We start from the raw sequence: 27,822 nt of genomic DNA, 5'->3' as shown, positions 1-27,822 counted from the left end.
GGTTGGCCACACATACAGGCGGGGATCAGAGGCACAGCGGGGACATGCCATTAGAGCTCGAATAGTACATCAGTACTTCAGGTATGTAGTATATATAAATACATCTGAAAAGTGTTTATGTAAATATTGTAAGTAAAACGTTACACACATACAACATATGTGTGTAAAATGGTTGATTTGGAATTAATGTCATTTTCAAAATGCATTATTTTTAACATAACATTTTTAAAGATCTTATTTTTTGTGTGTTCAAATATTTGACACAATGGATTTTAAAATTAAATCACAGTATACCAAATAGTGAATTCAGCACAGTACTGTTTTGTTGACATCATATTTATTGTGTATATCTGGAATGTTGAACTGAATTTTATTTGATATTTGATAATATGCAATGCTGCTTTAAAAAATGACACTATGCTTTTTAGGACAACATGCAATAATCTTTTTTTTTCTTTATAAACAAACACAAAATCCATTGTCAAACATAAAAAAAATCTGTGATGTTTAGCTGAGTATCGAGCTGCGGATGTTGGTAAGTTTGTAAAAGCAACACACATTTGCATACATATGCATGTGAGTACGCACACGTATCCACACACGCCCTTGGGTCAGAGGACCAGACTGTTAACTTTAATAATGTACAATATAGTTTACTTATATATGTGTGCATCACAGCTCACAACCAACCAAACATAAGCAGACAGTATAAATATGTGCAATTCTCAGCACTGCACCATTGGCACCATGCGAGCTGCAGCTTTCACCCCGAGGGAGCTGCGGCCACTGACCGCAGTCACGGACCGCTGTGTAGGCCGCTGTGGTCCTTACATATCCAATGCCCAGAAGCGAGCGGCCTACGCAGAGGTTTGACGCAAACTGCGGGTGAGGGTCCAATCAAGGCGGACCTTTGTGCTGCTAGAGCACCGGTGGTTGGACTTTTGTCGCCACCAGCCGTGTCTGCTGGCGCAGCTGCCCCAGCAAATTCAAGCAAGTAAGTAATGCACACTGTAGCATAGGTTTGCATGAGTCTATAGTGCAGTGGCGTGTGGTGATGTCAGTGGCTGGTGAGAGACTGCAGCCATAATGTCCTTTGAGTACCGCCGATGAATCCTATAGCCGCTGAGCCAATGCCCACTACTGCTGCCGCCAATGCCCGCAGCCTGCCTGCTCATCAAACTTGTGATAAGCAGGTGGCTAATATATTGTCAATTTTTATAAATTTATGTGAAAGAGAGAGGAGGAATGTGTGGAGATGTAAGAGAGAGGAGAAGTATGGAGATGTTAGGAACAGGGGAGACAGGAGAGAGAGGAGGAATAGGGGGAGACAATGCAAAGGTAGAGAGAAGGAATGGGGGAGAGGACAGACAGAGAGAGGGGAATAGAGGGAGAAGGAAAATAGAGAAGGAATATGAGAGAAGGAAGAGAGAGAAGGAATAGTAGGAGAAGAAAGAGAGAGAAGGAATAGTAGGAGAAGGAAGAGAGAGAAGGAATAGGGGGAGAAGGAAGAGAGAGAAGGAATAGGGGGAGAATGAAGATAGAGAAGGAATAGGGGGAGAAGGAAGAGAGAGAAGGAATAGGGAGAGAAGAAAGAGAGAAGGAATAGAGAGAGATGGGAGAGAGAGAAGGAATAGGGGAGATAGGAGAGAGATGAGGAATAGGGGGGAGACAACGTAGAGGTAGAGGGGAGGAATGGGGGAGACAGCAGACAGCGAGTGAGGAATAGGGGAAGAAGGAAGAGAGAGAAGGAATAAGGGGAGAAGGAAGAGAGAGAAGGAATAGAGGAGATGGCAGAGAGAGCAAGAGAGAGAGAAGGAATAGAAAGAGATAGGAGAGAGAGAAGGAATAGAGGGAGATCAGAGAGAGAGAAGGAATAGAGGAGATGGCAGAGAGAGCAAGAGAGAGAGGAGGAATAGGGGTATACGGTAAAGAGGAGAGGTAGCGGGGAAACAGAAGAGAGGAGAAATCAGGGGAGATGGGCGTGAGAGAGAGAGAGGAATAGAGGGAGATGGCAGAGAGGAGGAATACTGGGTGACTGGAGAGGTGAGAGAGAGAGAGAGAGAGAGAGAGAGAGAGAGAGAGAGAGGAGGAATAGGGGGAGACCACCAAATATAGCAATAAGCCAGTATGTAAGTAAAAATCAGAACTAGTTAATGCAAGGAAAAGGGACTACAAGCAGTTACAAATGGGGAAATAAGGCAAAGGAAAAGCACACTAAAATAAACTTGGAGACCAGGCAATATTAAGAAATAAAAACTGCAGTCTAATTATAACACACAGAGCAGTTAATGTCGGCAGGTCTGAGAACAATGTGTAGGGACATACTGTAGGACCTGATTCAGAGATGGATGCAGATCGCTGCATACGCACTCAGATCTGCGTCCATCTCCTCACATACTGAGGGCGACCCAGCACATTGCAAGGCCGCACAGAACGTGTGAGGTCGCCTCCTGATGTGTCCGCAATTAGATTGTGTACTCTTTAAACTAAGCTGGACCCCTGGCAGTGCAGCCTGGCTATTTTTTTAATTGGTCACGTCATGCTCCTGTTTGTCCCGCCGCCACCAACACCATGTTGCCGCCCCGTGAACGGCTGTCGTTGTCAATCACATTGCGGTAGCATCCAGCTGCAATGTGTAAGGTCGTGCACGCACACTGCAGCCAATGTGTATGCGCAGACCACCCGAATGCAGCCGCTGCGTACAGATGCATAGCTGTGTTCAGGTCTGAATGACTACCATAGCCCAAAAAGCTAGACGCAAGATTCAAATACAAATTACTGTATACAAAAGTCCTGCAACTTCCAGTGGAAATAATGGGCCTGTGCTGATTTATAGGCAGAGGAGGTTGCAGGGCGTTTCGACAGCGTTGCGGTGACCTTTTCGGGGTGCAGTCCGGACAATGCAGACTTGTCCGGACCGTTTGCAGGGTGGGCCGTGGCGGCTGCGTGTGACGTCTAAAAACATGGCAGGTAGCTGCCTGCCTTCACAGCTAGGCTGTGTAGGCAGGAAGCTGCTCGCCAGGTATGATTCTTTTGCACATCTGCGGGCAAAGGATAGGGCCTGGCATGCGGGGCGTAGTATACCTGTGTTGGGCCCCCCATCATGCCAGAGATTTTGATCGTACATGTGCGTTTTTTTGCATATCTACGATCAGCTTTGAATTCAGTGCATAGTTACAGGGAAAGCAGACAGGAGAAGGATGAGTGGGAATGGGTGGGGGGGGGGGGGAGACACAAATATTAACAAGGGGACAAAACAAATACCTGGTTACTGGAGGTGAAATGAGCCATCTGTAGCAGCAGGAGCCTGCGAACGATGAAAGTATGCTGGCGAAACAACAGGAACCAGGAAAGGACATCCGCAGGGATCAGTCCAGACAGGATACGCCGGGACACAGCTTCCTGAAGAGCAGCATTATGAGACAGTAACAATCCAGCATGTAACCCCACAGTCTGCTGAGCCCAGCTGAGGAGTCAGGAGGGACAAGACAGCCACAGTAGAGATGGGACTGCTGTAACCAGTGGAGTAAGTTCCTCCCAGATACCTGGAGGCAAGACAGATGTTGGTGCCCCCTCCACCTAGATAGATAGATAGATAGATAGATAGATAGATAGATAGATAGATAGATAGATAGATAGATAGATAGAGCTATAGAATTCCCTTATCAAAAATAAGTTATCAAGCATGCTTTACCTAAGTTTGATCACACTATGTGTCACATTGCAATCCCAACCTGCGTACCCTGGCTATCACTGCGTGCGCCCTGTGTGTATTCACATAAATACAGTATATATTCATATGTATGCATACAATACACATATATACACACACAGATAGAAATATATATATATATATATATATATATATATATATATATACAGACAGACACACACAAACATATATATATATATATATATATATATATATATATATACAAAGTAATGGATGGGCCATTTATGAAATAGAATAAATTGCACATGCTATTGTATTCCCCCCACCCAACACAGTGACAGCTGTGACAACCCTCCCTGTAGTACACAGTGGCAGCATCTGCTTCCTCCCCCACCAACGGAACCCTGCAGCTGCTGACTTCTCCCCACCTCTCCCCATTCATGGAGCTCCGCTTATAGGTTTTTTTTAATGGGCTTCTACTACCCATTGTTTGGCCCCGCCCCCCGATTCCGGCCCTTACATACTGACAGCAGGAGGCACAGAGAGCGGTGCCTCCGAACACATTTAAAACTTTTTTTTACATAATTTAAATAATAGAAATGATAAAGGAGATACTTATGACACAGAATCTGTGTCATTAGTATCTTAATCATTAAGGACAGGGGAGGCACGGGATGCACTCAACATCCCAACAGACGGAATCCCGGCTGTCGAAATACCGACGCCGGAATCCCAACCAGCACAATCCCGACATATTCTCCCTCCGTGGGTGTCCACGACACCCATAGAGGGAGAATAAATTAGTGTGCCGAGAGTAGCGAGGCACCGGGCCCGTAGCGTGGCGTGCGAAGCGAGCCCACAAGGTGCTGCGTTCCGCTCACCACCCCTGTCGGGATTGTATGGTCGGGATTCCAGCGTCGGTGTTTCGACCGCCGGGATCCCATCCAGCAGGATTTAGTACTGATCCCGGAGGCACTGCCTCCCCTGCCTCCCCTGACTGCACGTCCCTGCTATAGTGTAGCATAGGTCTACATGAGTCTATAGTGTAGCATAGGTCTACATGAGTCTATAGTGTAGCATAGGTCTACATGAGTCTATAGTGTAGCATAGGTCTACATGAGTCTATAGTGTAGCATAGGTTTGCATGAGTGGATTTGTTGTCTACTCTATTTTATGTTATTTATACACCTAAACGTGTGTGTGTGTGTGTGTGTGTGTGTGTGTGTGTGTGTGTGTGTGTGTGTGTGTGTGTGTGTGTGTTTTTGGTGGGTGTAATATAGGTATAGAGGCAGAGATGCATGTCTGCATGTATACAGTATATGTGTTGTTTCTAGGTAGGTATGGCATATCCAGTTTTTTTCGAAGATAGCACAAAGAAAGCACACACATACTGAACATTATTTATAACATCACAACATGTATTATATTTTGTATTTGAGTAATTTTGGAACAAAAATCTGTTTGTACAAAATACATTTTTAACACACATTATTAACATCAGTATAATTTTTGGAAAAAAATATTATCATTTGTTAAAGTAAAAACCTTCATATCATCTCAAATCATTATGCAGTAACATGAATGTGGAAGCTGAATGACCATTTTTTTTTTTTGGGAGGGGGGGGGGGGTAGAAATGGTATTAGACTTCAGTCAAATATAACAAAAAAACAAACAAAACTTTGTTGTTTAATACTCATAAAAACAACAAAATAAGAATTCACAAATAGGTGTATTTCTGTCTTCTTAGGCCGAGCACAAAGGAACAACAATGGTCGCCCAAGAAGACCATCCTCCCCCTCTCAAGAACCCTCTCCCCCCCTCAACAACCTCCCCCCTCAACAACCCTCACCTGACCAATCTTCCACCCCCCCTCAACCATCCTCCCCCTCTGAACTACCCACCCCCTCAACCATCCTCCCCCTCTGAACTACCCACCCCCCTCAACCATCCTCCTCCTCTGAACTACCCACCCCCCTCAACTATCCTCCCCCTCTGAACTTCCCTCCCCTTCCCAATCTTCCTCCCCCTCTGAACTGCCCTCCCAATCTTCCTCCCCCCTCAATCATCCTCCCCCTCTCCACCACCCTCCCCTCCTCAGTCACACTCCCCTCATCATTCTCCTGGCCACACACCAATGGTGATGGCTATTGACCTTCCCACCCCATCCCAATCAGATCCTCCTTCCCTCATCCAACCTCCCAGCCCCTTTCAAAGGCCTTCCCCCATCCACCCTCCCAGCCCCTTTCATAGGCCTTCCCCCATCCACCCTCCCAGCCCCTTTCAAGACCCTTCCCCAAGCCCCACAGAAACACCCTTTTCGAGGGAGGATAATGATGAGTCGGAGGGCGAGTGGGCCAGTATGGCACAAGAAGAAGGTGGACATATGCGGTATGATGTGGAGCCTAGTAAGTACAATGTCACATATCACAATCACTTTATGTATCTAAATTAAGAAGAACATGTCTACACAATCCACATCCAACTATTCCCTGCCACAGTTGCACTATTAAGGCAGCCTGTCACTGAGGCAGGCTATGCTGGGATGTGTAGTGCCACAGCAGCTACAAACACACAGGGCCAACACACAGGTAGTGGAGCAGATTATAGTGAAATAACATTTGTTTGGCCAAGTTGGTCATCACAGACATAGAGGTAGGATGAACCAGATTAGGTTTATAACACTACCATGGATGTGTGCTTTTAAATGAAGACAATTTAAAAGTATATGCACGGTCATAATCGGATTTAAAAATTTAATTTTTTCTGCCAACAATAATGATGTTAATACAATTTCACAAAACCTTTAAAAAAAAATGTGTGTTGTTTTTTCCAAAAGGCATTGGACTCACCCTATTTTTAGTGGGTCATCTTAGGATGTGTGTGATACTATTACATACTGTAAGTTGGGTAGTGGCCTAACAGACTCCATAATTGTAGTTTGTGAAGACGTTTTCCTGAAATAAGACAGATGCAGTGGACATGAGATTTGTTGGTTTACATTTCCTAAGGTTTGACTTATATTTTATTATGTGAAACACAGTATGTTAGGTTATAATTGTTTGGAGATGTGTAATAAAGTTTGGATCACATTAGTAAGTAGCATATGTGAATACAGGTTGAGTATCCCTTATCCAAAATGCTTGGGACCAGAGGTATTTTGGATATCGGATTTTTCCGTATTTTGGAATAATTGCATACCATAATGAGATATCATGGTGATGGGACCTAAGTCTAAGCACAGAATACATTTATGTTTCATATACACTTTATACACACAGCCTGATGGTAATTTTAGCTAATATTTTTTATAACTTTGTGCATTAAACAAAGTGTGTGTACATTCACACAATTCATTTATGTTTCATGTACACCTTATACACACAGCCTGAAGGACAATTAATACAATATTTTAATAACTTTGTGTATTAAACAAAGTTTGTGTACATTGAGCCATCAGAAAACAAAGGTTTCACTATCTCACTCTCACTCAACAAAGTCCGTATTTCGGAATATTCCGTATTTCGGAATATTTGGATATGGGATACTCAACCTGTACCTTAATCAGCTTCACAGTGGCATCTATATTGCCCTATATTTGTGTTGATTGTCCAAAAGTATGTTTAAATGTGTTCATGTAATTACTGTACTTACACATTCTTCCCCACTTATTACATATCCTGAGGATGGAGTTAGAAGTCACGCCATCCGGAGCCAGCTGATCCTGATGAGCGCCAACATTGTGGTCCTACTTTCTAATGTTGATAGTTTATTACGTTTATTTTGAATATTTGATTGTGTTATTTTTTATATGTTTTTTGATTGTTTAATAAAAAAACCTTAGTAAATTGAACAAAGTATGCAATTGTGTTGTGTTTTTATTCTACTCAATTTACACACTTTTAATGGGTATTTTAAAATTTTTATAATTCCAGTCACTTTCAGTATGTTGCTTTAAAAATACAAAACATTTTTTTCCCCAGTTTTTGGGTGGAGGGTTACAACTGTACATCTGATTTTTAAGGGGGTGGTGTTAAAAAATAGATTACATAAAAAAAATAAGGGAATGATGCAAATAGGACAACAAACACATTTTGTGGGTTCATTTTCTGTTGCCTTATCTTCTGAGTGTAATTGAGCAATTATGTTTTCAGACACTTCATTTTGCAGTGTTGGATGACTTAATTGAACAATCACATTACAATTCCTTAGGTTAATTGATTGGACAAATCTTTGTGAAAAAAAGGGCCCAATGTGCGAACATTTGCAAGATAGCTAATGCAATGCGAATGGACAAATTGTTTAGCTATCTAGCGAATGTAATGCACATTTTGCAAAACAGTATGTGCTCCTAGCGAAGCCATTTGTAACCTTGCATATACATCGCTCCCGTGCGATGCGGAATGGTATAACCTCTTTTGTGCACTGCTACACATTCGTTTGTAATCGTGCACGGTGGGGGGTTCCTGTCTATAGACAGACAGTTAAAAGATAGACAGTCATTAGTTAGACACTATGGGGTATATGCAATTGCGGTCGAATTCCCGAAATTGTCGAATTTCGGGTCATTTTCGACCAAAAAAAAAAATCGCCTATGCAATTCAGTGCTTTCCGACCAAAAAACGGACTTTCAAAATTCGACTTTTTGAAATTCGACTTTTTGCAAATTCGACTTTTCTGCAATGATACAAGTGCTGCAATTCGACCAAAGCATATTCAATTCAAGTTAGGAAATTCGACAGCAGTGCTTTTAGACAGCAAATTCGTCATTTTCAATCCGCCACACTTTGGAGGGTGAAAACAAATAAAAAAATTTTAAACATGTTTTTTTTTGTGTTTTTTTTGGGGGGAATAGCAGATCTATTTATATTAGAAGGGATTAGGTACTTTTTTTTTTTTTTTGGAGGCACAAATATTATTTATATATTTTTTAAAATATTATTTTTTTTTTTTTATTTTTTTTTATGCTGGAACGGTGAAATCATAAAAAAAAATGGCGTGGGGTCCCCCCTCCAAAGCATAACCAGCCTCGGGCTCTTCGAGCTGGTCCTGGTTCTAAAAATGCGGGGAAAAAATTGACAGGGGATCCCCCGTATTTTTAAAACCAGCACCGGGCTCTGCGCCTGGTGCTGGTGCCAAAAATACGGGGGACAAAAAGAGTAGGGGTCCCCCGTATTTTTAACACCAGCATCGGGCTCCACTAGCTGGACAGATAATGCCACAGCCGGGGGTCACTTTTATGCCGTGCCCTGCGGCCGTGGCATTAAATATCCAACTAGTCACCCCTGGCCGGGGTACCCTGGGGGAGTGGGGACCCCTTCAATCAAGGGGTCGTCCCCCCCCAGCCACCCAAGGGCCAGGGGTGAAGCCCGAGGCTGTCCCCCCCCATCCAATGGGCTGCGGATGGGGGGGCTGATAGCCTTTTGTGATAATAAAAAGATATTGTTTTTTCCAGTAGTACTACAAGTCCCAGCAAGCCTCCCCCGCAAGCTGGTACTTGGAGAACCACAAGTACCAGCATGCGGGAGAAAAACGGGCCCGCTGGTACCTGTAGTACTACTGGGAAAAAAATACCCAAATAAAAACAGGACACACACACCGTCGACAGTAAAACTTTATTTCATACGTCGACACACACATACTTACCTATGTTCACAAGCCGACATCGGTCCTCTTCTCCATGTAGAATCCACGGATACCTGAAAAGAAAAGATCAATATACTCACCTCAGCCATGGTCCAGAGATAAATCCACGTACTTGGCAAAAAAACAAACCGAACACCCGCTCCATGCCGGACTGAAAGGGGTCCCATGCTGACACATGGGACACCTTTCCACGAATGAGACCTGTCAGTGACAGCTGTCACAGAAAGGTCTCTTAGCCAATCAGGAAGCGCAACTTCGTTGCGCTCACCTGATTGGCTGTGCGCTGTCTGTACTGTGACAGCACATCGCAAAGCCGCTCCATTACTTTCAATGGTGGGAACTTAGCGGCTAGCGGTAAGGTCACCCGCCGGTCAGCGGCTGACCGGCGGGTGACCCCACCGCTACCCGCAAAGTTCCCACCATTGAACGTAATGGAGCGGCTTTGCGATGTGCTGTCACAGTACAGACAGCGCACAGCCAAGTAGCGCTTCCTGATTGGCTGAAGGGACGTCAGTGACAGGAGTCACGTGATGTCCCGGCATTCGGGAGAAAGGGGTCTGATGTGAAAACATTGGACCCCTTTCTAGTCCGGTATGGAGCGGGTTTTTGCGTGTTGTTTTTTTTTTTTAAACAAGTACGTGGATTTTACTCTCTGGACGTGGATTTATCTCTGGACGCTGGAAGGTGAGTATAATTTTTTCACAGGTACCCTCGGATCGTCGGAGACCGTGGCAGTCGGCGTGTCAACATAGGTAAGTATGTGTGTGTCGGTAGTGTGTAATAAAGTTTTACTATCAAGGTGTGTGTGTCCTGTTTTTATTTGGGTATTTTTTCCCCAGTAGTACTACAGGTACCAGCGGACCCGTTTTTCTCCCGCATGCTGGTACTTGTGGTTCTCCAAGTACCAGCTTGTGGGGGAGGCTTGCTGGGACTTGTAGTACTGCTGGAAAAAACAATATCTTTTTATTATCACAAAAGGCTATCAGCCCCCCCATCCGCAGCCCATTGGATGGGGGGGGACAGCCTCGGGCTTCACCCCTGGCCCTTGGGTGGCTGGGGGGGGACCCCTTGATTGAAGGGGTCCCCACTCCCCCAGGGTACCCCGGCCAGGGGTGACTAGTTGGATATTTAATGCCACGGCCGCAGGGCACGGCATAAAAGTGACCCCCGGCTGTGGCATTATCTGTCCAGCTAGTGGAGCCCGATGCTGGTGTTAAAAATACGGGGGACCCCTACTCTTTTTGTCCCCCGTATTTTTGGCACCAGCACCAGGCGCAGAGCCCGGTGCTGGTTTTAAAAATACGGGGGATCCCTGGCCAATTTTTCCCCTGCATTTTTAGAACCAGGACCAGCTCGATGAGCCCGAGGCTGGTTATGCTTTGGAGGGGGGACCCCACGCCATTTTTTTTTCGGGTTTTTCACGTTTTTTTACCGTTTTTTAAAATCGCGGCAAAATCCGCCAAATCGGCCGATTTTCGCCCGCGACTCTGGCGAATCCGTTTTTCATTGAATATGGTGAATTCCGGAAGCCACCTTCCGGGATTCACCTGTCGAATTGAGTCGAATTAAAAAACGGCGAAAATTGCCGCGAATTCGACCGCAATTGCATATACCCCTATATGGTCGACAGTCAAAGTCAGACAGGGTCAAAAGTCAGACAGGGTCAAAAGTCAGACAATCAAGAGTCAGACAGGGTCAAAAGTCAGACAGGGTCAAAAGTCAGTCAAAAGTCAGACACAAAAAAAATTTTTTTTGGTTTTTTTCATAACTTTTGCCTCATTTACTATCCATGTCACAAACTATTACCTTTTAGTAAAGTTGTGGCGAGCAAACCGGAGCGAAGCGAGACACCGAGCCCACGAGGAGCCAAATTTCACCAAATTTGGGTTAAAAATTTTTTATTTTTTGTGTCTGACTTATGACCCTGTCTGACTTTTGACCCTGTCTGAATTTTGACTGTCTGACTTTTGACCCTGTCTGACTTTTGACTGTCTGACTTTTGACTGTCTGACTTTTGACCCTGTCTGACTTTTGACTTTGTCTGACTTTTGACTGTCGACCATATAGTGTCTAACTAATGACTGTCTATCTTTTAACTGTCTATGAGCTATACCACACCCCACGGTGGGCGTGAATTTGCACTCTTGCAATGCGCTCACTTGCTTGTGAACGCTGCTTGCATGTGTGCCGAACAGCGATCAGGTCTGAATTAGGCCCTATATGCTGCACAGGAGAGTGTACCCCTAAACCACACAGGGCAAACCCTGTAGAAATTATTTGGATTAAATATTAATAACCCCTTTATTTGGAGTAAATAATATACAGAACAGGACAGCACCACTGGACTTATATGACAGCACCACTGGACTGGACTTATACGGCAGTACCCCTGGACTTATACGGCAGTAACCCTGGACTTATACGGCAGCACCATTGGACTTATACGGCAGTCCCACTGGACTGGACTTATATGGCTTTACCCTTGGACTTATATGGCAGTACCCCATGACTTATACGGCAGCACCACTGGACTTGTATGGCAGCACCACTGGACTGGACTTATACCGCAGTACCCCTGGACTTATATGGCAGCACCATTGAATTTATACGGCAGTACCCCTGGACTTATATGGCAGTACCCCTGGACTTATATGGCAGCACTACTGGACTTATACTGCAGCATAGCCAACCAACTGGACTTATACTCAGGGATTCAGAATTACAAACCACTGATAGTATGCAGAATCTTGACATTGTCCTGGATGGTGGCTTCACACTTAAACATCAGATATCAGCCACAATCAAATCCTCATTCTTTCACCTGAAGAACATAGCCAGAATAAAGCACTTAATTCCCTCAGATGATCTGCCAAAAGTCATGCATGCATTTGTATCATCTCGATTAGACTACTGCAGCAGTGGCCAACCTGTGGCTCTTGAGCCACATGCGGCTCTTTCTTTCTTCAAATGTGGCTCCTAACACAAAAGGGGCAGATGTATTAACCTGGAGAAGGCAAAAGGAAGTGATAAACCAGTGATATGTTCAAGGTGATAAAGGCACCAGCCAATCAGCTCCTACCTGTAATTTACATATAGGATCTGATTGGCTGGTGCCTTTATCACCTTGAACATATCACTGGTTTATCACTTCCTTATGCCTTCTCCAGGTTAATACATCTGCCCCAAAGTCACATGACCACAACAGATCCGGTAACCACTGCTCTCCAGAAAAACACGCAACAACACTACATGGACTTAGAACTGAGGGAGACAGATACTAGAGATGAGACACCCACCAGCAAACAGACACATAAGAGGCTGCTGCAATAGCATGAACTGGGGGAAGCTGAAGTGACACATAAGGGTGCTGGCTGAAGTGACAGGAAGGTACTGGCTGAAGTGACAGGAGGGTGCTGGCTGAAGTGACAAGAGTGACAAGAGGGTGCTGGTTGGAGTGACATATGGGGGAGCTGAGGTGTATTATGTGAATCTGGATATATTTTATGTGGATCTGGCTTTTACAATTATTTTATGTGGAAGTGGCTTTTTCAATGTATTTTATGTTGGATCTGGCTTTTTCAGTGTGTTTTATACCAGGGGCGTGGCCTAGAAGGCACAAGGCCACACCCCATTTTCGCATGTGCGCCTTCGGTTCGATGTCGGCTCTTTGACGTACCTAACACATTTTTTTGGGCTCTTTGTCTCTGACTGGTTGGCCACCCCTGGACTACTGTAATGCCCTCTACCTTGGTCTCCCAGCAAAAGAATTGCACCACTTACAGGTGGTGCAACCAGCCCCGTTCTAGCCACATTACACCCATACTCTACTCCCTTCACTGGCAAATCATCTTCAAGATTGGCTTACTGAGTTTCAAAGTATTACATGACCAGGGTCCAAGGTTCCTGAAACAGCTTCTGACCCCATACTGCCCCACTCGATTACTGCGATCTGTAGATGAAGAACTTTTAGATGTACCTAGAATCTCCCGTAATTCATCTGGGGGACAAGCTTTTAGTCATGCGGCTCGACTCTATGGAACTCACTTCCCCGCACAGTCCGAGAGGCCCCAACTATAGAATCCTTCAAAAGTAGACTCATGACTTTCCTGTTTACTCAAGCATTTCCATAATGTCCCTTTAGCATCTACATGCTTCTGTATTTTATGAAAAGCTTTTCTGTACTTCATTATTTTCTGTACTATATTATGCTATGTATCTGTTAAGCACCTTGAGTCCTATTGGAGAAAGAGCGCTATATAAATAAAAATATTATTATTATTATTATTATTATTATTATTATTATACAAAGGCACTACTGGACTGGACTTATACAGCAGTACCCCTGGACATATATGGCAGCACCCCTGGACTAATACGGCAGTAAGTACCCTTGGACTTATACGGCAGCAGCACTGGGCTGGACTTATACAGCAGTACCCCTGGACTTATATGGCAGCACAACTGGACTTATATGGCAGCACCACTGGACTGAACTTTTACGGCAGTACCCCTGGACTTATACGGCAGCACCAGTGGACTTATACGGCAGTACCACTTTATTGGATTTATACGGCAGTACCCATGGATTTATACAGCAGTACCCCTGGAATTATACGACAGCACCACTGGACTTATACGGCAGCACCACTGGACTGGACTTATACGGCAGTACCGCATGACTTATACGGCAGCAGCACTGGACTGGACTTATATGGCAGTACCCCTTGACTTATATGGTAGCACCACTGGACTTATATGGCAGTACCCCTCGACTTATACGGCAGTACCCCTGGACTTATATGGCAGCACCCCTGGACTTATATGGCAGTACCCCTGGACTTATACGGCAGCACCACTGGGCTGGACTTATACAGCAGTACCCCTGTCTTATATGGCAGCACCACTGGACTTATATGGCAGCACCACTGGACTTATATGGCTGCACCACTGGACTGGTCTTTTACGGCAGTACCCCTGACTTATACGGCAGCACCACTGGACTTATACGGCAGTACCACTTTATTGGATTTATACGGCAGTACCCCTGGATTTATACAGCAGTACCCCTGGAATTATACAGCAGCACCACTGGACTTATATGGCAGCACCACTGGACTGGACTTATACGGCAGTACCTCATGACTTATATGGCAGCAGCACTGGACTGGAGTTATACGGCAGTACCCCTGGACTTATATGGCAGCACCACTGGACTTATACGGCAGTACCCCTGGACTTATACGGCAGTACCCCTGGACTTATACAGCAGCACTACTGGACTTATATGGCAGCACCACAGGACTGGACTTATATGGCAGCACCACTGGACTTATGACAGTACAGGACACCACCACTGGACTGATGCAGCACAACACAGTACCACTGTACTGGACTTATACAGCAGCACCACTGGACTTATCGCAGCACAGGACACCACCACTGGACTTATGGCAGCACAGGACACCACCACTGGACTGATGCAGCACAACACAGCACCACTGTACTGGACTTATGGCAGCACAGGACACCACCACTGTGACTGGACTGATGCAGCACAAGACACCACCACTGGACTGATGCAGCACAAGACAGCACTGGAATGACACAAAAGAGCAGGTCGCCACCCCACGTGCCACACCACTTTCCTGCACAGACACTGAGGAGTCATATCCTTTTGCTACACTCTCCAGGACTGGAGTGAAAATGGCCACGACGAACGGCTCCTTATATGAAATCCAAAACCCATGAGAATCCGACAGAGGGGTGATGACATTTTGCCTCGTTCTGGTTTCGGAGTCTGGCGGAAAAACCTGAGCGGGAGTCGGATCTGGGATTGGGACATGATGTTCGGTGGGGGGGGGTTTCGGTTCTCAGGGAACCGAACCCGCTCATCCCTAATTGCCCCGGAAGGTTGAAGGAGGGAATTTAATTTACTAACAGTATTTACTGCCAAAACGTTTCTTTACTGCATCTGAGCACCACGGTACTACACGAATGTGTAATACTCAGCTCCAGGGAGACCCTGCATCATCCTTCATACTGTATTATCACTGCATATACATGACCGGATGGGCTGCTGTACTCATGTGTTCTGTGGTTGTACGGTTATACATCTGCACACTACAATAAATCTGAAATCCTGGTCAAGTCTCATTACATGACCCACTTCATACAGAAGTGTCGCGAGTGATAATGTAGAGAGAGATAAAGTACCATCTAATCAGCACCTAACTGCCATGTTACAGGCTGTGTTTAAAAAAATGACAGGAACTAGTTGGCTTAGTAAATCTGCCCCTATAAATTAGTAATTTGTCCATATATATTACCAAATACAGTATCTCTCATTTTCCTTTATAGAGACATGAGATAAAGTGGTGTAACTTATATATAGCGTAGAGTAGTGGTTGTAATGCCAATTCATTCATTGTTACTTGTTCATACATATAAGATGCCTATAAGAAACTGCATAATAAAACATAATAATAATAATAATAATAATAATAATATTATAAGGGACCTGACAAGTCTTATGTTCTAGTTATTAGAATAAATATACTGTATAAGGGAAGCAGTTATTTTTCGTGCTGTTGGGATCCCGGCAGACAGATTACCAACGCCGGAATCCTAACAGCCAAGGGAAACCCGGTGGTCGGAATCTCAACCAGAGCCCTAAATCCCAACTCGGGGGTTGGTCCACACCCCCCCCCTAGGGCGAATAAATTAGTGTGGTGAGCAAAGCTGGCCACCAGACCAAAAGTGTGGTGAATGCAGTGAGCCTGCAAAAGGACATTCTGCGCTTGCCATCAGGATTGCGGCGTCGGTCTTATGACCGCCCGGATCCCGGCCATCAGGATTCCATAATGGATCACTGTATAATACTCGCCGGACAAGGATGTGTTTGTAGAAAATTAAACTTGACAGAAAGATTGTTACTCCCAGCGCTCACTCTTAAACAATAAAATACGTATGCAAATTTGTCAAAATATACTGTATATCCCATTTTTATTTTTATTTTTGGATGTGAGTACAAATTGTGGGGCAGATGTACTAACCTGGAGAAGGCATAAGGAAATGATAAACCAGTGATAAATGCAAGGTGATAAACACACCAGCCAATCAGCTCCCATATGTAAATTAACAGTTAGGAGCTAATTGGCTGGTGCATTATCACCTTGCACTTAACACTGCTTTATCACTTCCTTATGCCTTCTACAGGTTAATACATCTACCCCTATATTTGTATTTGCATCCCCCCCAAAAAAAAATTGGATATATATTTTGACAAATTTGCATACGTATTTTATAGTTTAAGAGTCAGTGCTGGGAATAACAATCTTTTTAGCATATATATATATAGTATAGGGGAAGTGGAACCCCTATCTCTCCATGGCTGCTACTTATATAAACAATTTGGTGTAAGCGCAGCCCTCAGAACCAACCAAGCAGGAAACTTTACAGAACTGTGTCATGAGCTGGGCAGCAACACATAAAGGTGACAAATGACTTATTGTACGAAGACACACCTTGTAAGTACAGAGGGAAGACAGAAAAAGCAATGGGTTCAGTAACCCCACAGGGCATGTGTTAAAAATCAATAAATCAAAGTCATCCAAAACTGATAAGCACATTTCATGGCTAATTGAGCTAGATGTTCCAAGTATGCAGGCGCAGCTTACACGTTGCTCCATGGAATCATGTCAAAACTGCAACCAGAGGCGTTCGTGCGCAGCACGGTGCCTTAGATTGCAGAATGTACAGGTGTGGCATAGAAGATCTACAATGTCTAGATAAACAGTCCTTAGGTCGACCCCATATAGTCAACATGTATTAGGTCGACACTGACAATATATCGACATGGACAAAAGGTCAACCTATAAAAAGTGGAAAAAGTGGGTGGAAAAATATCAGTGGATACCTGTGGAGTAGGAAGTGACTGCAGAGAAGTGACAAGGATGAGGCTAATTATCAGCCCAACAGGGTTACCTGATATGCTTGCACCACTATGGATGCGGCACATGTCTTGTGCTCAGTGATTAGTGCGGCTGGTGGAGAAATACCTTTGTTTACACCTTTTCCCCACGTTTCCTAACTTCATTTATTATTCAATAATTGTGACATTTGTTTTCACCAAATTTTATTCTCTTTGTGGCTATTTATTTCTGATCAGTGGTTTAGATATTAGAGATTAAGATTTATGCCAATAGCTAGCTACAGCAACCTTGACCCGATTATCTTTTTTTTATTCCCAGAGTGATTCTCTAAGATCTGTTTACCAGAAGCATTGTTACTGTGCAGTTCTATAGGTAGTGGCCCAGTACTATAATCTGGCACCTGTTCTGTAAATAATTACTACTTGATCTGTACCCCATCCCCCACGCAATAGTTCCATAGATAAAAGTATTCCAGCTGTCCAGAATTCTCATATAACCATCTGTTATACACTCAGAGCCGGCCATAGGCATAGGCAAACTAGGCAATTGCCTAGGGCATTTGATATGCCTAGGGGCATCAGCAGCTTCTGCTGATTAAAATGATATGCAGCATGCCTATATTCTGTGTGTAGCATTTCATATGCAGATACAGCCACAGTCTCACACAGTATATAGGCATGCTGCATATCATTTTAATCAGCATAAGCTGCTTGTGCATCCTAGCCATATAGCAATGCAAATAAGATGCATTTTCATAAAAAAGGTGCCCGATGTTAGCATTGAGGCAAGATTTATGAGGACACATCTGTATCCAAGCAGAGGCAGAGGTCACAGTGTTAGTGGCAGTGTGAGTGCTGTGTGCATGTGAGTGGGTTGGTTGTGTAGTAGTGTTCAGAATATGTGTAAGGTGCATTATGTGTGTCATGTAAAAATGCATTAATAATGTGCAACATATGTGTAAAGGGGCACTATGTGTGTCATTATGTGTATAAGGGCATTAATAATGTGCGGCATATGTGTAACAGGGTACTACTGTATGTGTGTCATTATGTGTATAGGGGCACTAATAATGTGCAGCAAATGTGTAGGGGCACTATGTGTGTTATGTGTATAAGGGCATTAATAAAGGTTGTCATAATGTGTAAGGCACATTATGTTTATAAGGACATTAATAATGTGTCTCATATGTGTAAGGGGCATTACTGTGTGGAATTATGTGTATAAATGCATTACTAATGTGTGGCATTATGTGTATAAGGTGCTCTACTATGTGGCGTTACATATAGAAAGGGCACTACTGTGTTGTCCAATGTGAATAAAGAGCAATAGCATGTGGTGTATTGTGAATAAGGAGCAATTCAGTGTGATGTAATGTGAATAAGGGGCTCTACTGTGAGGAGTAACGTTTAAGGTAAAGTGATACTACTGTGGGATGTAATATGAATTATGGACACTATCGCATGATCAAATGTGAATAAAGTTGCAGTACTGTGTGGCGTAATTGGAATTGGGGTTACTATTGTGGGGCCATGCCCCTAGCCAGCAAAAACACACCCCGAACTGTTCCAATTTAAAATATAGGGGGTACAAACCCCAAAATAAGGACTGCTATGGGTGAGGGGTGATGGTGCTGGGAAAGAGGTGCAAAGTCAGAGGCGGAACCAGGGGTTGTGCTAGGGGGCACCAGCCAAAATCTTGCCTAGGGCATCATATTGGTTAGGGCCGGCTCTGTATACACTGTACAGTAGGTCATTTGAATTAGTGCATATACTGGGTGGTCTTCAGTTTGCCTGCCGCCGGGCTCCCAACGACCAGCATACCGGCGCCGGAATCCCAACCACCGGCATACTGACACCTTCTCTCCCTCTTGGTTGTCGATGACCACCCTGGAGGGAGAATAGAAAGCGTGGCAAGCGTAGCGCACCACCATGCCCGCAGCGTGGCAAGCTCAGCGAGCCTGCAAGGGGCTCATTTGCGCTCGCCCAGCTGTCGGTATGTCGGCGGTCGGGATTCCGGCGCCAGTATGCTGGCCGCTGGGAGCCCGGCCGCTGGAATAACATACTACACCCCATGTACTGTAGAAAAGTTCTAGAACTAGAATCACTTTCTTCAAGACACAGGCATCCGTTCCACGGAAAAATATTCAAGTTACAGATATGACATCCTCCCAATCCCATGTATTCCTCCTTCTCTTTCTTTTGGACTGTAAGGGGGATGAGGATGTCCTGGACAGAAGGGTGCTTCTCTACACAGTAGAGAAGGGTCCAAAGGGGTGGGAATTAGCAATATTTGACTGGAATGTCAACAGTTATGGATGTGGTTACTTGTATATGGGTGTAGGTTTGGCAGATCACATGGTATATCCAATTCTGTCCTGATTTATAGCTCTGAAAAGGTTGGAGTTATGTGGTACATACCTGCACTGACTCAAAAATAGTGGCCGAATGCATCTCCCCCCTTCCCCCTACCCATATGCATCCATCCAGTGAAGCCAACCGTATGGCGTCTCAGACACGTTCTGTGAGTTGGATGGTGTCAGCGGTGAAGCAATGTGATTGGTCCAACATGTTTCATCTTATAATGACTTTTTCAAGGATTCCCAACCATCCTAGCTGAGCCATTTTCTTTGCTAGGGTCTCTCTTGATTGGCCCTGATTGTGTCTGCATAATAAACTGCAACATTTGTATATTATGTTATAGGAATTGTTGAAAAAGTAATTATTTAACAAAATGCATTGGGCCAATTATAAAGCTTCACCATTGACACCGTGCAACTCACAGGATGTGTGTAAGATGTCATATAGCCAACTTCTCTGCTTTCACCAGGATCACGGCTGGTGGACAATGCTGTACCGGGACTCACATTTCAAATCATTCCCAGGAGCAGCTGCAGCTTGGATCTGCCAGAGGGAGCCACTGAACTGAGGAGGACTGCGAGATGGCATATAGGCCACTTCCCTGTCTTTGCCTACAACGCTGCTCATGGAGATTACTTCATTGTGATGGACAGCTCATAGTGCTGAACAATGTCTCCGTACCTAGGGCCTAATTCAGACCTGATTGTAGATGTGTTAAATTTAGCACATCTACGATCAGTCACACAGACATGTGGGGGGACGCCCAGCACAGGGCTAATCCACCCTGCATGTCAGGCCCTACCCCCCCCCCCCGCACAAGTACAAAAGCATTGCACAGCGGTGATGCTTTTTTACTTGATGAGTAGCTCCCTACCAGCGCAGCTCCTGCGCATTGGCAGGGAGCTATCCATCACTGTCTGGGTCGCAGCGGCTGCGTGTGAAGTCACGCAGCCGCCCGCCCCCCCGCATGGTCTGGGTACACCTGCATTGCCCGGTCCGTGCCCTTAAAATGTCGGCCAAACAATAATCTATATGTTTGCATTTCCATATATTTCTACTCATTTGCCTACTGTATATACTTATTTGACTACTGTAAATACATATGCTATACATTTGTATTTATTCGCTAGCAGCTTAGCGCTTTCATTTTGTTCTATTTATACAGATGTGTCCACATACATCTAGCCTCCCGGCTCATTAAACAGCCCTTCTAGTTATGCCATGCCATGACTCGGTAGCTCTGAGCGTCTTTTCATGCAACTATTTCCATTAAAATGTATCTTATTCATAAAACAATATGCTTAGGGCGCACAGGCAGCTTATGCTGATTAAAATGATATGCAACATGCCTATATTCTGTGTGTGACTGTGGCTGTGTCCGCATATGAAATGCTACATTAGTGTTTTCCAAGATTTGATCTTGAAGTTCATTTCTGTGGCTGAATGTCCACGCTAGTAGCTTCTAGTTCAAATATGTTACCAGCTGCTGGCATATCCAGAGACACATGCCTGCTCTGCGTTTCAGATTCCAGCTTTTCTGTACTTTGTGCTGTTTTCTAAATATGACATCTCTTGATTTGACAAGGTTTCTGGTACTTGGATTCCATAATCTTTACTTTTATGGCGATAGCCAAGCATGAACCACTTCATTGATTTTGATTGCAGCTTGCATGTTCATTCCTTTGGTACAGTATATGTACTGTATATACAGTAGGCCATATTTCCAAAAGTTCTGAGATGCTTTACATTGGGTTTTAGTTGTGACCACACTTCAAAACGTGTTTTGTCTTTTAAGGCAGCTGTGGAAGAATGTTTTTTCAGGTACACTGCTGTGGAAACGGGTGGTCTTCAGTATACCGAATGTCGGGATCCCGGCGCACAGTATACCGGCGCCGGGATCCCGACACCCGGCATACCGACAGCTATTCTCCCTCGTGGGGGTCCACGACCCCCCTGGAGGGAGAATAAATAGCGTGGCGCGCGTAGCACGCCACCGTGCCCGCAGCGTGGTGAGTGCAGCGAGCCCGCAAGGGGCTCCTTTGCGCTCGCCACACTGTCGGTATGCCGGCGGTCGGGCTCCCGGCACCGGTATGCTGGTCGCCGGGAGCCCGGCCGCCGGCATACCATACTACACCCGTGGAAACAGTTTCAACCCATAGCTGCTTGTCTAGGCTTGCATCCTTAGGCAAACCTTTTTAGTCCTTTTTACTTGCCGAGAGAAATCTCGGTAGTGATTGTGATAGCAGTGTACACCCCCTCACACAAACGCAAGCTATGCTTTAAATTGTCTTTATGATGTATTAGGAAAGTTTCAGAGTACTTACGTCGAGGCCGAATTTTATAAAAATGTTTACAGAGGTATTCTTGTTTTAGACCAGATGTATACTAATTTTAATTCTGCTTATGAAACTGTTGACTGCCCCCATATTGGTAAATCTGACCATATGTCCTTGTTTCTTATACCGATTTACAAACCTCTGGTAAAGAGAGCTAAACTGGTCAGGAGAATGGTTACTATTTGACCGGAAGGCGCTTTGGTTAAGTTACAGGACAAATTTGAATTTACCAATTGGGATATGTTTATCGATGACAGTGTAGTTCACGATGTAATAGATGTCGAATTGTTAGCACGACTGGTCCTAGGTTTTGTAAATTGTTGTATGGAAAGTGTTACCACTAGGAAAAATATTAGAGTTTTTGCAAATGAGAAGCCGTGGTTGAACGCGAAAGTTTGCTCCTTGCTTGATGCTCGTGATAGGGGATTTTTATCAAGGAATCAGGTGGAGCTTAGGAAGGCCAGGACTGATTTGCGTAGGGGTATTAGGAGGGCTAAACCCAGTTACTCAGCCAAAATTGAAAATACAAGCATCAGAGGCGTAACTAGGGTTTTTGGAGCCCAGGAGCCCAGGGCAAGATGTAAAATGGCGCCCCCCCCCCCCCCAAAGAAAAAAAAAACATAGCAAAAGAAGCATGTGCGCACGTCGAAGGCGCGCGGGGCGGAAAAAGGGATGTGGCCATGCTCCAGAAGGGGTGTGGCCACTTAAAATGGCCCACAGTGCCAGTTACATTGCCCCACAGTGCCAGATACAATGCCCCACAGTGCCAGATACAATGCCCCCCAGTGCCAGTTACATTGCCCCACAGTGCCAGATACAATGCCCCACAGTGCCAGTTACATTGCCCCCCAGTGCCAGATACAATGCCCCACAGTGCCGGATACATGCCCCACAGTGCCAGTTACATTGCCCCACAGTGCCAGATACAATGCCCACAGTGCCAGATACATGCCCCACAGTGCCAGTTACATTGCCCCACAGTGCAAGTTACATTGCCCCACAGTGCCGAATACATGCCCCACAGTGCCAATTGCATTGCCCCCCAGTGCCAGATACAATGCCCCACAGTGCCGGACACATGCCCCACAGTGCCAGTTACATTGCCCCACTGTGCCAGATACAATGCCCCACAGTGCCAAATACATGCCCCTCAGTGCCAGTTACATTGTCCCACAGTGCCAGATACAATGCCCCACAGTGCCGGATACATGCCCCACAGTGCCAGTTACATTGCCCCAAAGTGCCAGATACAATGCCCCACAGTGCCAGATACATGCCCCACTGTGCCAGTTACATTGTCCCACAGTGCCAGATACAATGCCCTACAGTGCCAGTTACATTGCCCCACAGTGCCAGATACAATGCCCCACAGTGCCTGATACATGCCCCACAGTGCCAGTTACATTGTCCCACAGTGCCAGATACAATGCCCCACAGTGCCAGTTACATTGCCCCACAGTGCCGGATACATGCCCCACAGTGCCAGTTACATTGCCCCACAGTGCCAGATACAATGCCCCACAGTGCCAGATACATGCCCCACTGTGCCAGTTACATTGTCCCACAGTGCAAGATACAATGCCCCACAGTGCAAGTTACATTGCCCCACAGTGCCAGATACAATGCCCCACAGTGCCAGTTACATTGTCCCACAGTGCCAGTTACATTGTCCCACAGTGCCAGATACAATGCCCCACAGTGCCAGTTACATTGCCCCAAAGTGCCGGATACATGCCCCACAGTGCCAGTTACATTGCCCCACAGTGCCAGATACAATGCCCCACAGTGCCAGATACAATGCCCCACTGTGCCAGTTACATACCTCACTGTGCCAGATACATGCCCCACACAGTACCTGATACATGCCCCACTGTGCCAGTTACATGCCCCACTGTGCCAGTTACATGCCCCACTGTGCCACTTACATGCCCCACTGTGCTCTCTCCCCCCCTCCTCCCCCCAGTCACTTACCGAATCACCGGCGCGGCAGCGCCGCTTGTTCTATGTGAGGGGAGGAGAGCTCCTCTCCTTCCCCTCACCGCTCCAGGACAGGTCTCTGGCGGCTGTGTGGCGCCGGTTCGCTAGCCAATCAGAGCTCGCGGACCGGCAGCCAATCAGGAGCCGGTCCGCAAGCTCTGATTGGCTAACGCCGCCGGAGGCCGGACACAGCAGCGCTGCTGGCAGCGCTGCTAGGGCTTTCAGCGGCGGTGAGGGGAGGGAGAGACGGTGCGCTCTCCTCCCCTCACATTTCGGATTTCGGCGTGACGGGGGCGAGTGGGGCATGATGCCCTGGCCGCCGGCGGCGCCCCCCTCTCCAGGGCCTGCCAAGGCGCCCAGGGCAGGTGCCCCACTCGCCCTACCCTAGATACGCCTCTGACAAGCATACATAATAAAGATCCCAGAAATGTATGGTAGTTGATTAAGGAAATCACCGGTTGTAAAATGAAGAAAACTCACACGAGTGAGGCTAGTAGAGAGTTGGTTGAGTATTTAAACTTATTTTATTTGAGGTTTGATAGTGATAATAGTGTGCCTGTTAAGTTTCACATACCTCAGGACAGTGAACTTCTCCTTCGGCTTGATGAGGAAGCCGTGATAAATTGCTTGCAGTGTGTTGATCCTAGCAAATGTGCTGTCCCTGTCGGTGTTCCTGGGAAGGTTCTCAGAGAATGCGCTGAGCAACTCGGAGGGATATTTACTTTTTATTTTTAATGTTTCTCTTTTTAATTTCATGGTGCCTAAGTGTTTCAAGGTTACTAACATTGTCCCTGTCCCTAAAAAAGGCTTAGCCAAGAGTCTGAACGATTATAGACCTATCGCCCTAACTTCACTGGTGATCAAATGTTTTCAGTGCTTCGTTTTGGGACACATCAAATCTTTCATCCCAGCGGACTTTGATTAATTTCATTTTGCATACAGGGATAATCTCTGCATTGAAGATGCAGTGAATACTGTTCTGCATTTACTTTATCCCATCTACCGTAGATGTGAACAAAAAATTTTAACGTTAGGATTCTTTTTATAGATTTTAGTTCTGCGTTCAGTACTGTTATACATATCTGTGTCTTTGATGGCAAAACTGTTTAATCTAGGCATGAGCGGCTTTATTTGTAACTGGATATTAGATTGGTGGTAAGACTGGGAGGGGTTGTTTCCACTGAGGTTATGTTGAAGACGGGTGTCCCCCAGGGCTATGTACTCAGTCCTCTTCTGTATTCATTGTTCACTCACGATTGCACAGCATCCTCTGATTCTGTGAAGGTCATTACATTTGCTGATGACATAGTGGTTGTGGGGTTGATCTCTGACGATGATGGGACCTAGTATAGATACGAGATCAGTAAGTTAGTCACTTGGAGCAGGGCTAATCATCTGATTTTAAATGAATCTAAGACTAAAGAATTGGTGGTTGACTTCAGAAGGAGAGCCTTAGTGCCCAAACTGTCTGTATCCATGAATGATATGGATGTTGAGGTTGTCGATTCATTCAGGTTTTTAGGTACTTTGGTTTTCTCGGACCTGACTTGGTCGGCAAACTCAATGTGTTTAATGAAGAAAGCACAGCAGTGTTTCTTCTTCTTTAGGCCTCTGAAGGCTGAGGGGGTGAGCAAATTGACTATGCTAAATTTTTATAGATTAGATGCTCTGTTGAGAGCATCTTGTCTTTTAGTATTATAGTCTGGTATGGCAGCTGCACTGCAAGTGAGCGGAGTGCTTTGGAACGCACGGTAAGGACCGCCGGTAAGCTCATTGGAGTGCGATAACCAACCATTCGTGATCTTTACTAATCTAGAGTTTGGAAGAGAGCTAGAAATATTTTACTAGACTCTAGCCATCCTTTTCACAAGGTGTTTGAGAAATTACCTTCCCAAAAACGGTTTAGGACGTTGAAGGCACGCACTGGACGTCTACATAACAGTTTCCTTCCATCAGCAGTAGGAAATTTAAATGTCTGAATTGTATATGTATGTTTTTATTGCTAGTGACATTGCTATTTTACTGTAATTGCTGTATTTGGACGAAAGAATTTCGTTTGTTAAACTTGTCTTTTACTGATGACAATAAAACTGTACTGTATTGTATACAGCCTAAAAGGATTGCCCACCAGAGGCTGCAGGAAGAGAGACTCTACCTGGCTACAGCAGCAGCATTCCCTCCTCCCCTGCCTTCTCCCCTTCCCAACCAGCAGTCATGGGTGATCTCTAAGATTGCCCCCTGCTGCTGGCTGCTCGTCTTGCAGGACTGTGAAGTTGTGTAATGCTAGCCATACATCAGAATGATATCGTTCCAAACAGCCAACTAGTTGGCTGGTTGGAACGATAGTTGGGCAGTGTGTGGGAACAAAAGATAATCAGCCGTTTGCTCCCACACGCTGAAAAAACGACCAGAAATGGTTGGTCAAACTACTTGGGAAAATCAAACCTTTTTGAGTTTCCCAACTAATCGTTCAAGTGTAGGGAGAACTTTCCCCAACTGAACGATAAGTAGGCGGACACTGGCCAGCAGTGTCCGCCTACTTCTTCCCGATCACTGCCGGCTTGGCTGCCCTTCCAGCCCTGCCGGCTGCAGTGGCACTGTGGAGTGGGAGCTGGGATGAGGTTCAGGGGCAGCTGCGGTAGTCAATCACTTCTGCCAGGCTGCTCCTGTCATCCTGGCAGCGGCGGCGATGGCTGGAGGAGAACCAGGGGCAGCGGCGGCAGTCCATCCCTGCTACCCCTGCTACCGTAGGATCCGTACTTATGGCAGCGTTGGTGCGGGAGCTGGGAGGAGGTTCAGGCAATCTATGACTGCTGCTTGGCTGCCCCTGTATCCTCGGCAGCGGTAGCAGTGGTGTGGCAGTCTATCACTGCCAGGCTGTCCCTGTCCACCCTGAATTGGCGGCAGCTAGTGCAGATCGGAGCTAATGCTGCATATATCAACTCCCCATTCCAAACAAGAGCGACAGGGAGCGGAGCTAGCGCGCAGGATGCCCAGAGCCCGGCTGGTGCATGTCAGCTGGCAGTGATGTGAGGATGGAGGGATGGAGAGCGGCGGGCTGTCACTGAGGAGTCAGAGGTGAGTGAGGGGTAGCAATATGTCACATACAGGGCAGTGACTGGCTCCGTACACCCCCATCCCCCCTCCCCCCCGTATGCTCCTGTGTGCTTTGACACCCCTGGCCATCATAAGCTGGATCCAGCCCATCGAGCAGTTTTGAGTGGTGGGGAATATGTTATGTACACACCCTTATTTGCTTAACGGAGAGGGTTTATATGCCCCAGTACATTTCTGCCCCTGTAGATATGTCCCCTTTAGTTTTGCTGCTTACACACAAAAAAATATATACTCACCTGAAGCCCAGCTCCTGCATCCGACCACTGGCGTCCTTCCTTCCCTTGGAACTATGGGAGAGATGTCATGACTTCTCTCCTATAGCGCACTCCGCACACTGCAAAAGCCAGAAGCCGGAGCTCAGGCATGAGCTCCTGCCTCCGGCTGCTGCTGTGAAGAGGGAGCCGGGCGCCCGCTGGTAATAAAATCTCAGTGGACGCCCATCATCTCCCTGGACCACCAGCAGACATCGTGGGTTAGGTGAGCAGGAGGAGGTAGAACTGGTTTCATCTCCAAATGGAACTGACGGAACGCAGTTCCGCGCTATTCCGGCTCACTTTGACCTCTGGCTATTACAGCAGAGCCGGATTAAGGGGGGGTTCCTGGAGGTAAGTACCCCGGGCCCCCCTTTCTAAAAGGGCCCCCTGCCATCCGCCACAGGTCGGATCTTTACCGATCCAATCTGCAGCGCTCCAGGATCCCCTCGGCACTGGCAGGCATACTCGTAGCCGCCGGCGCCGCATAGATGTCAGGACAGGACAGCTGAGTGCAGCAGGAGGTGGAGGAAGTG

General features: G+C 45.9%; 1 long non-coding RNA gene across 1 annotated transcript in view; it reads right to left on the bottom strand.

The window, feature by feature from the left end:
• LOC134943368 (uncharacterized) overlaps positions 1 to 27,822 on the bottom strand; it is a 106,875-nt gene that overhangs the window by 25,062 nt on the left and 53,991 nt on the right. The window contains exon 2 of the long non-coding RNA XR_010181499.1: positions 3,265 to 3,579. This is a non-coding gene — a long non-coding RNA (uncharacterized LOC134943368). The remainder of the gene's footprint in view (positions 1 to 3,264; positions 3,580 to 27,822) is intronic.

This window comes from Pseudophryne corroboree, chromosome 7 (genome assembly GCF_028390025.1).
Source record: "Pseudophryne corroboree isolate aPseCor3 chromosome 7, aPseCor3.hap2, whole genome shotgun sequence".
Classification (NCBI taxonomy): Eukaryota; Metazoa; Chordata; class Amphibia; order Anura; family Myobatrachidae; genus Pseudophryne; species Pseudophryne corroboree.
The sequence above is the reverse complement of the archived record's forward strand: the minus strand, read 5'-3'. Positions and strand labels throughout refer to the sequence as shown.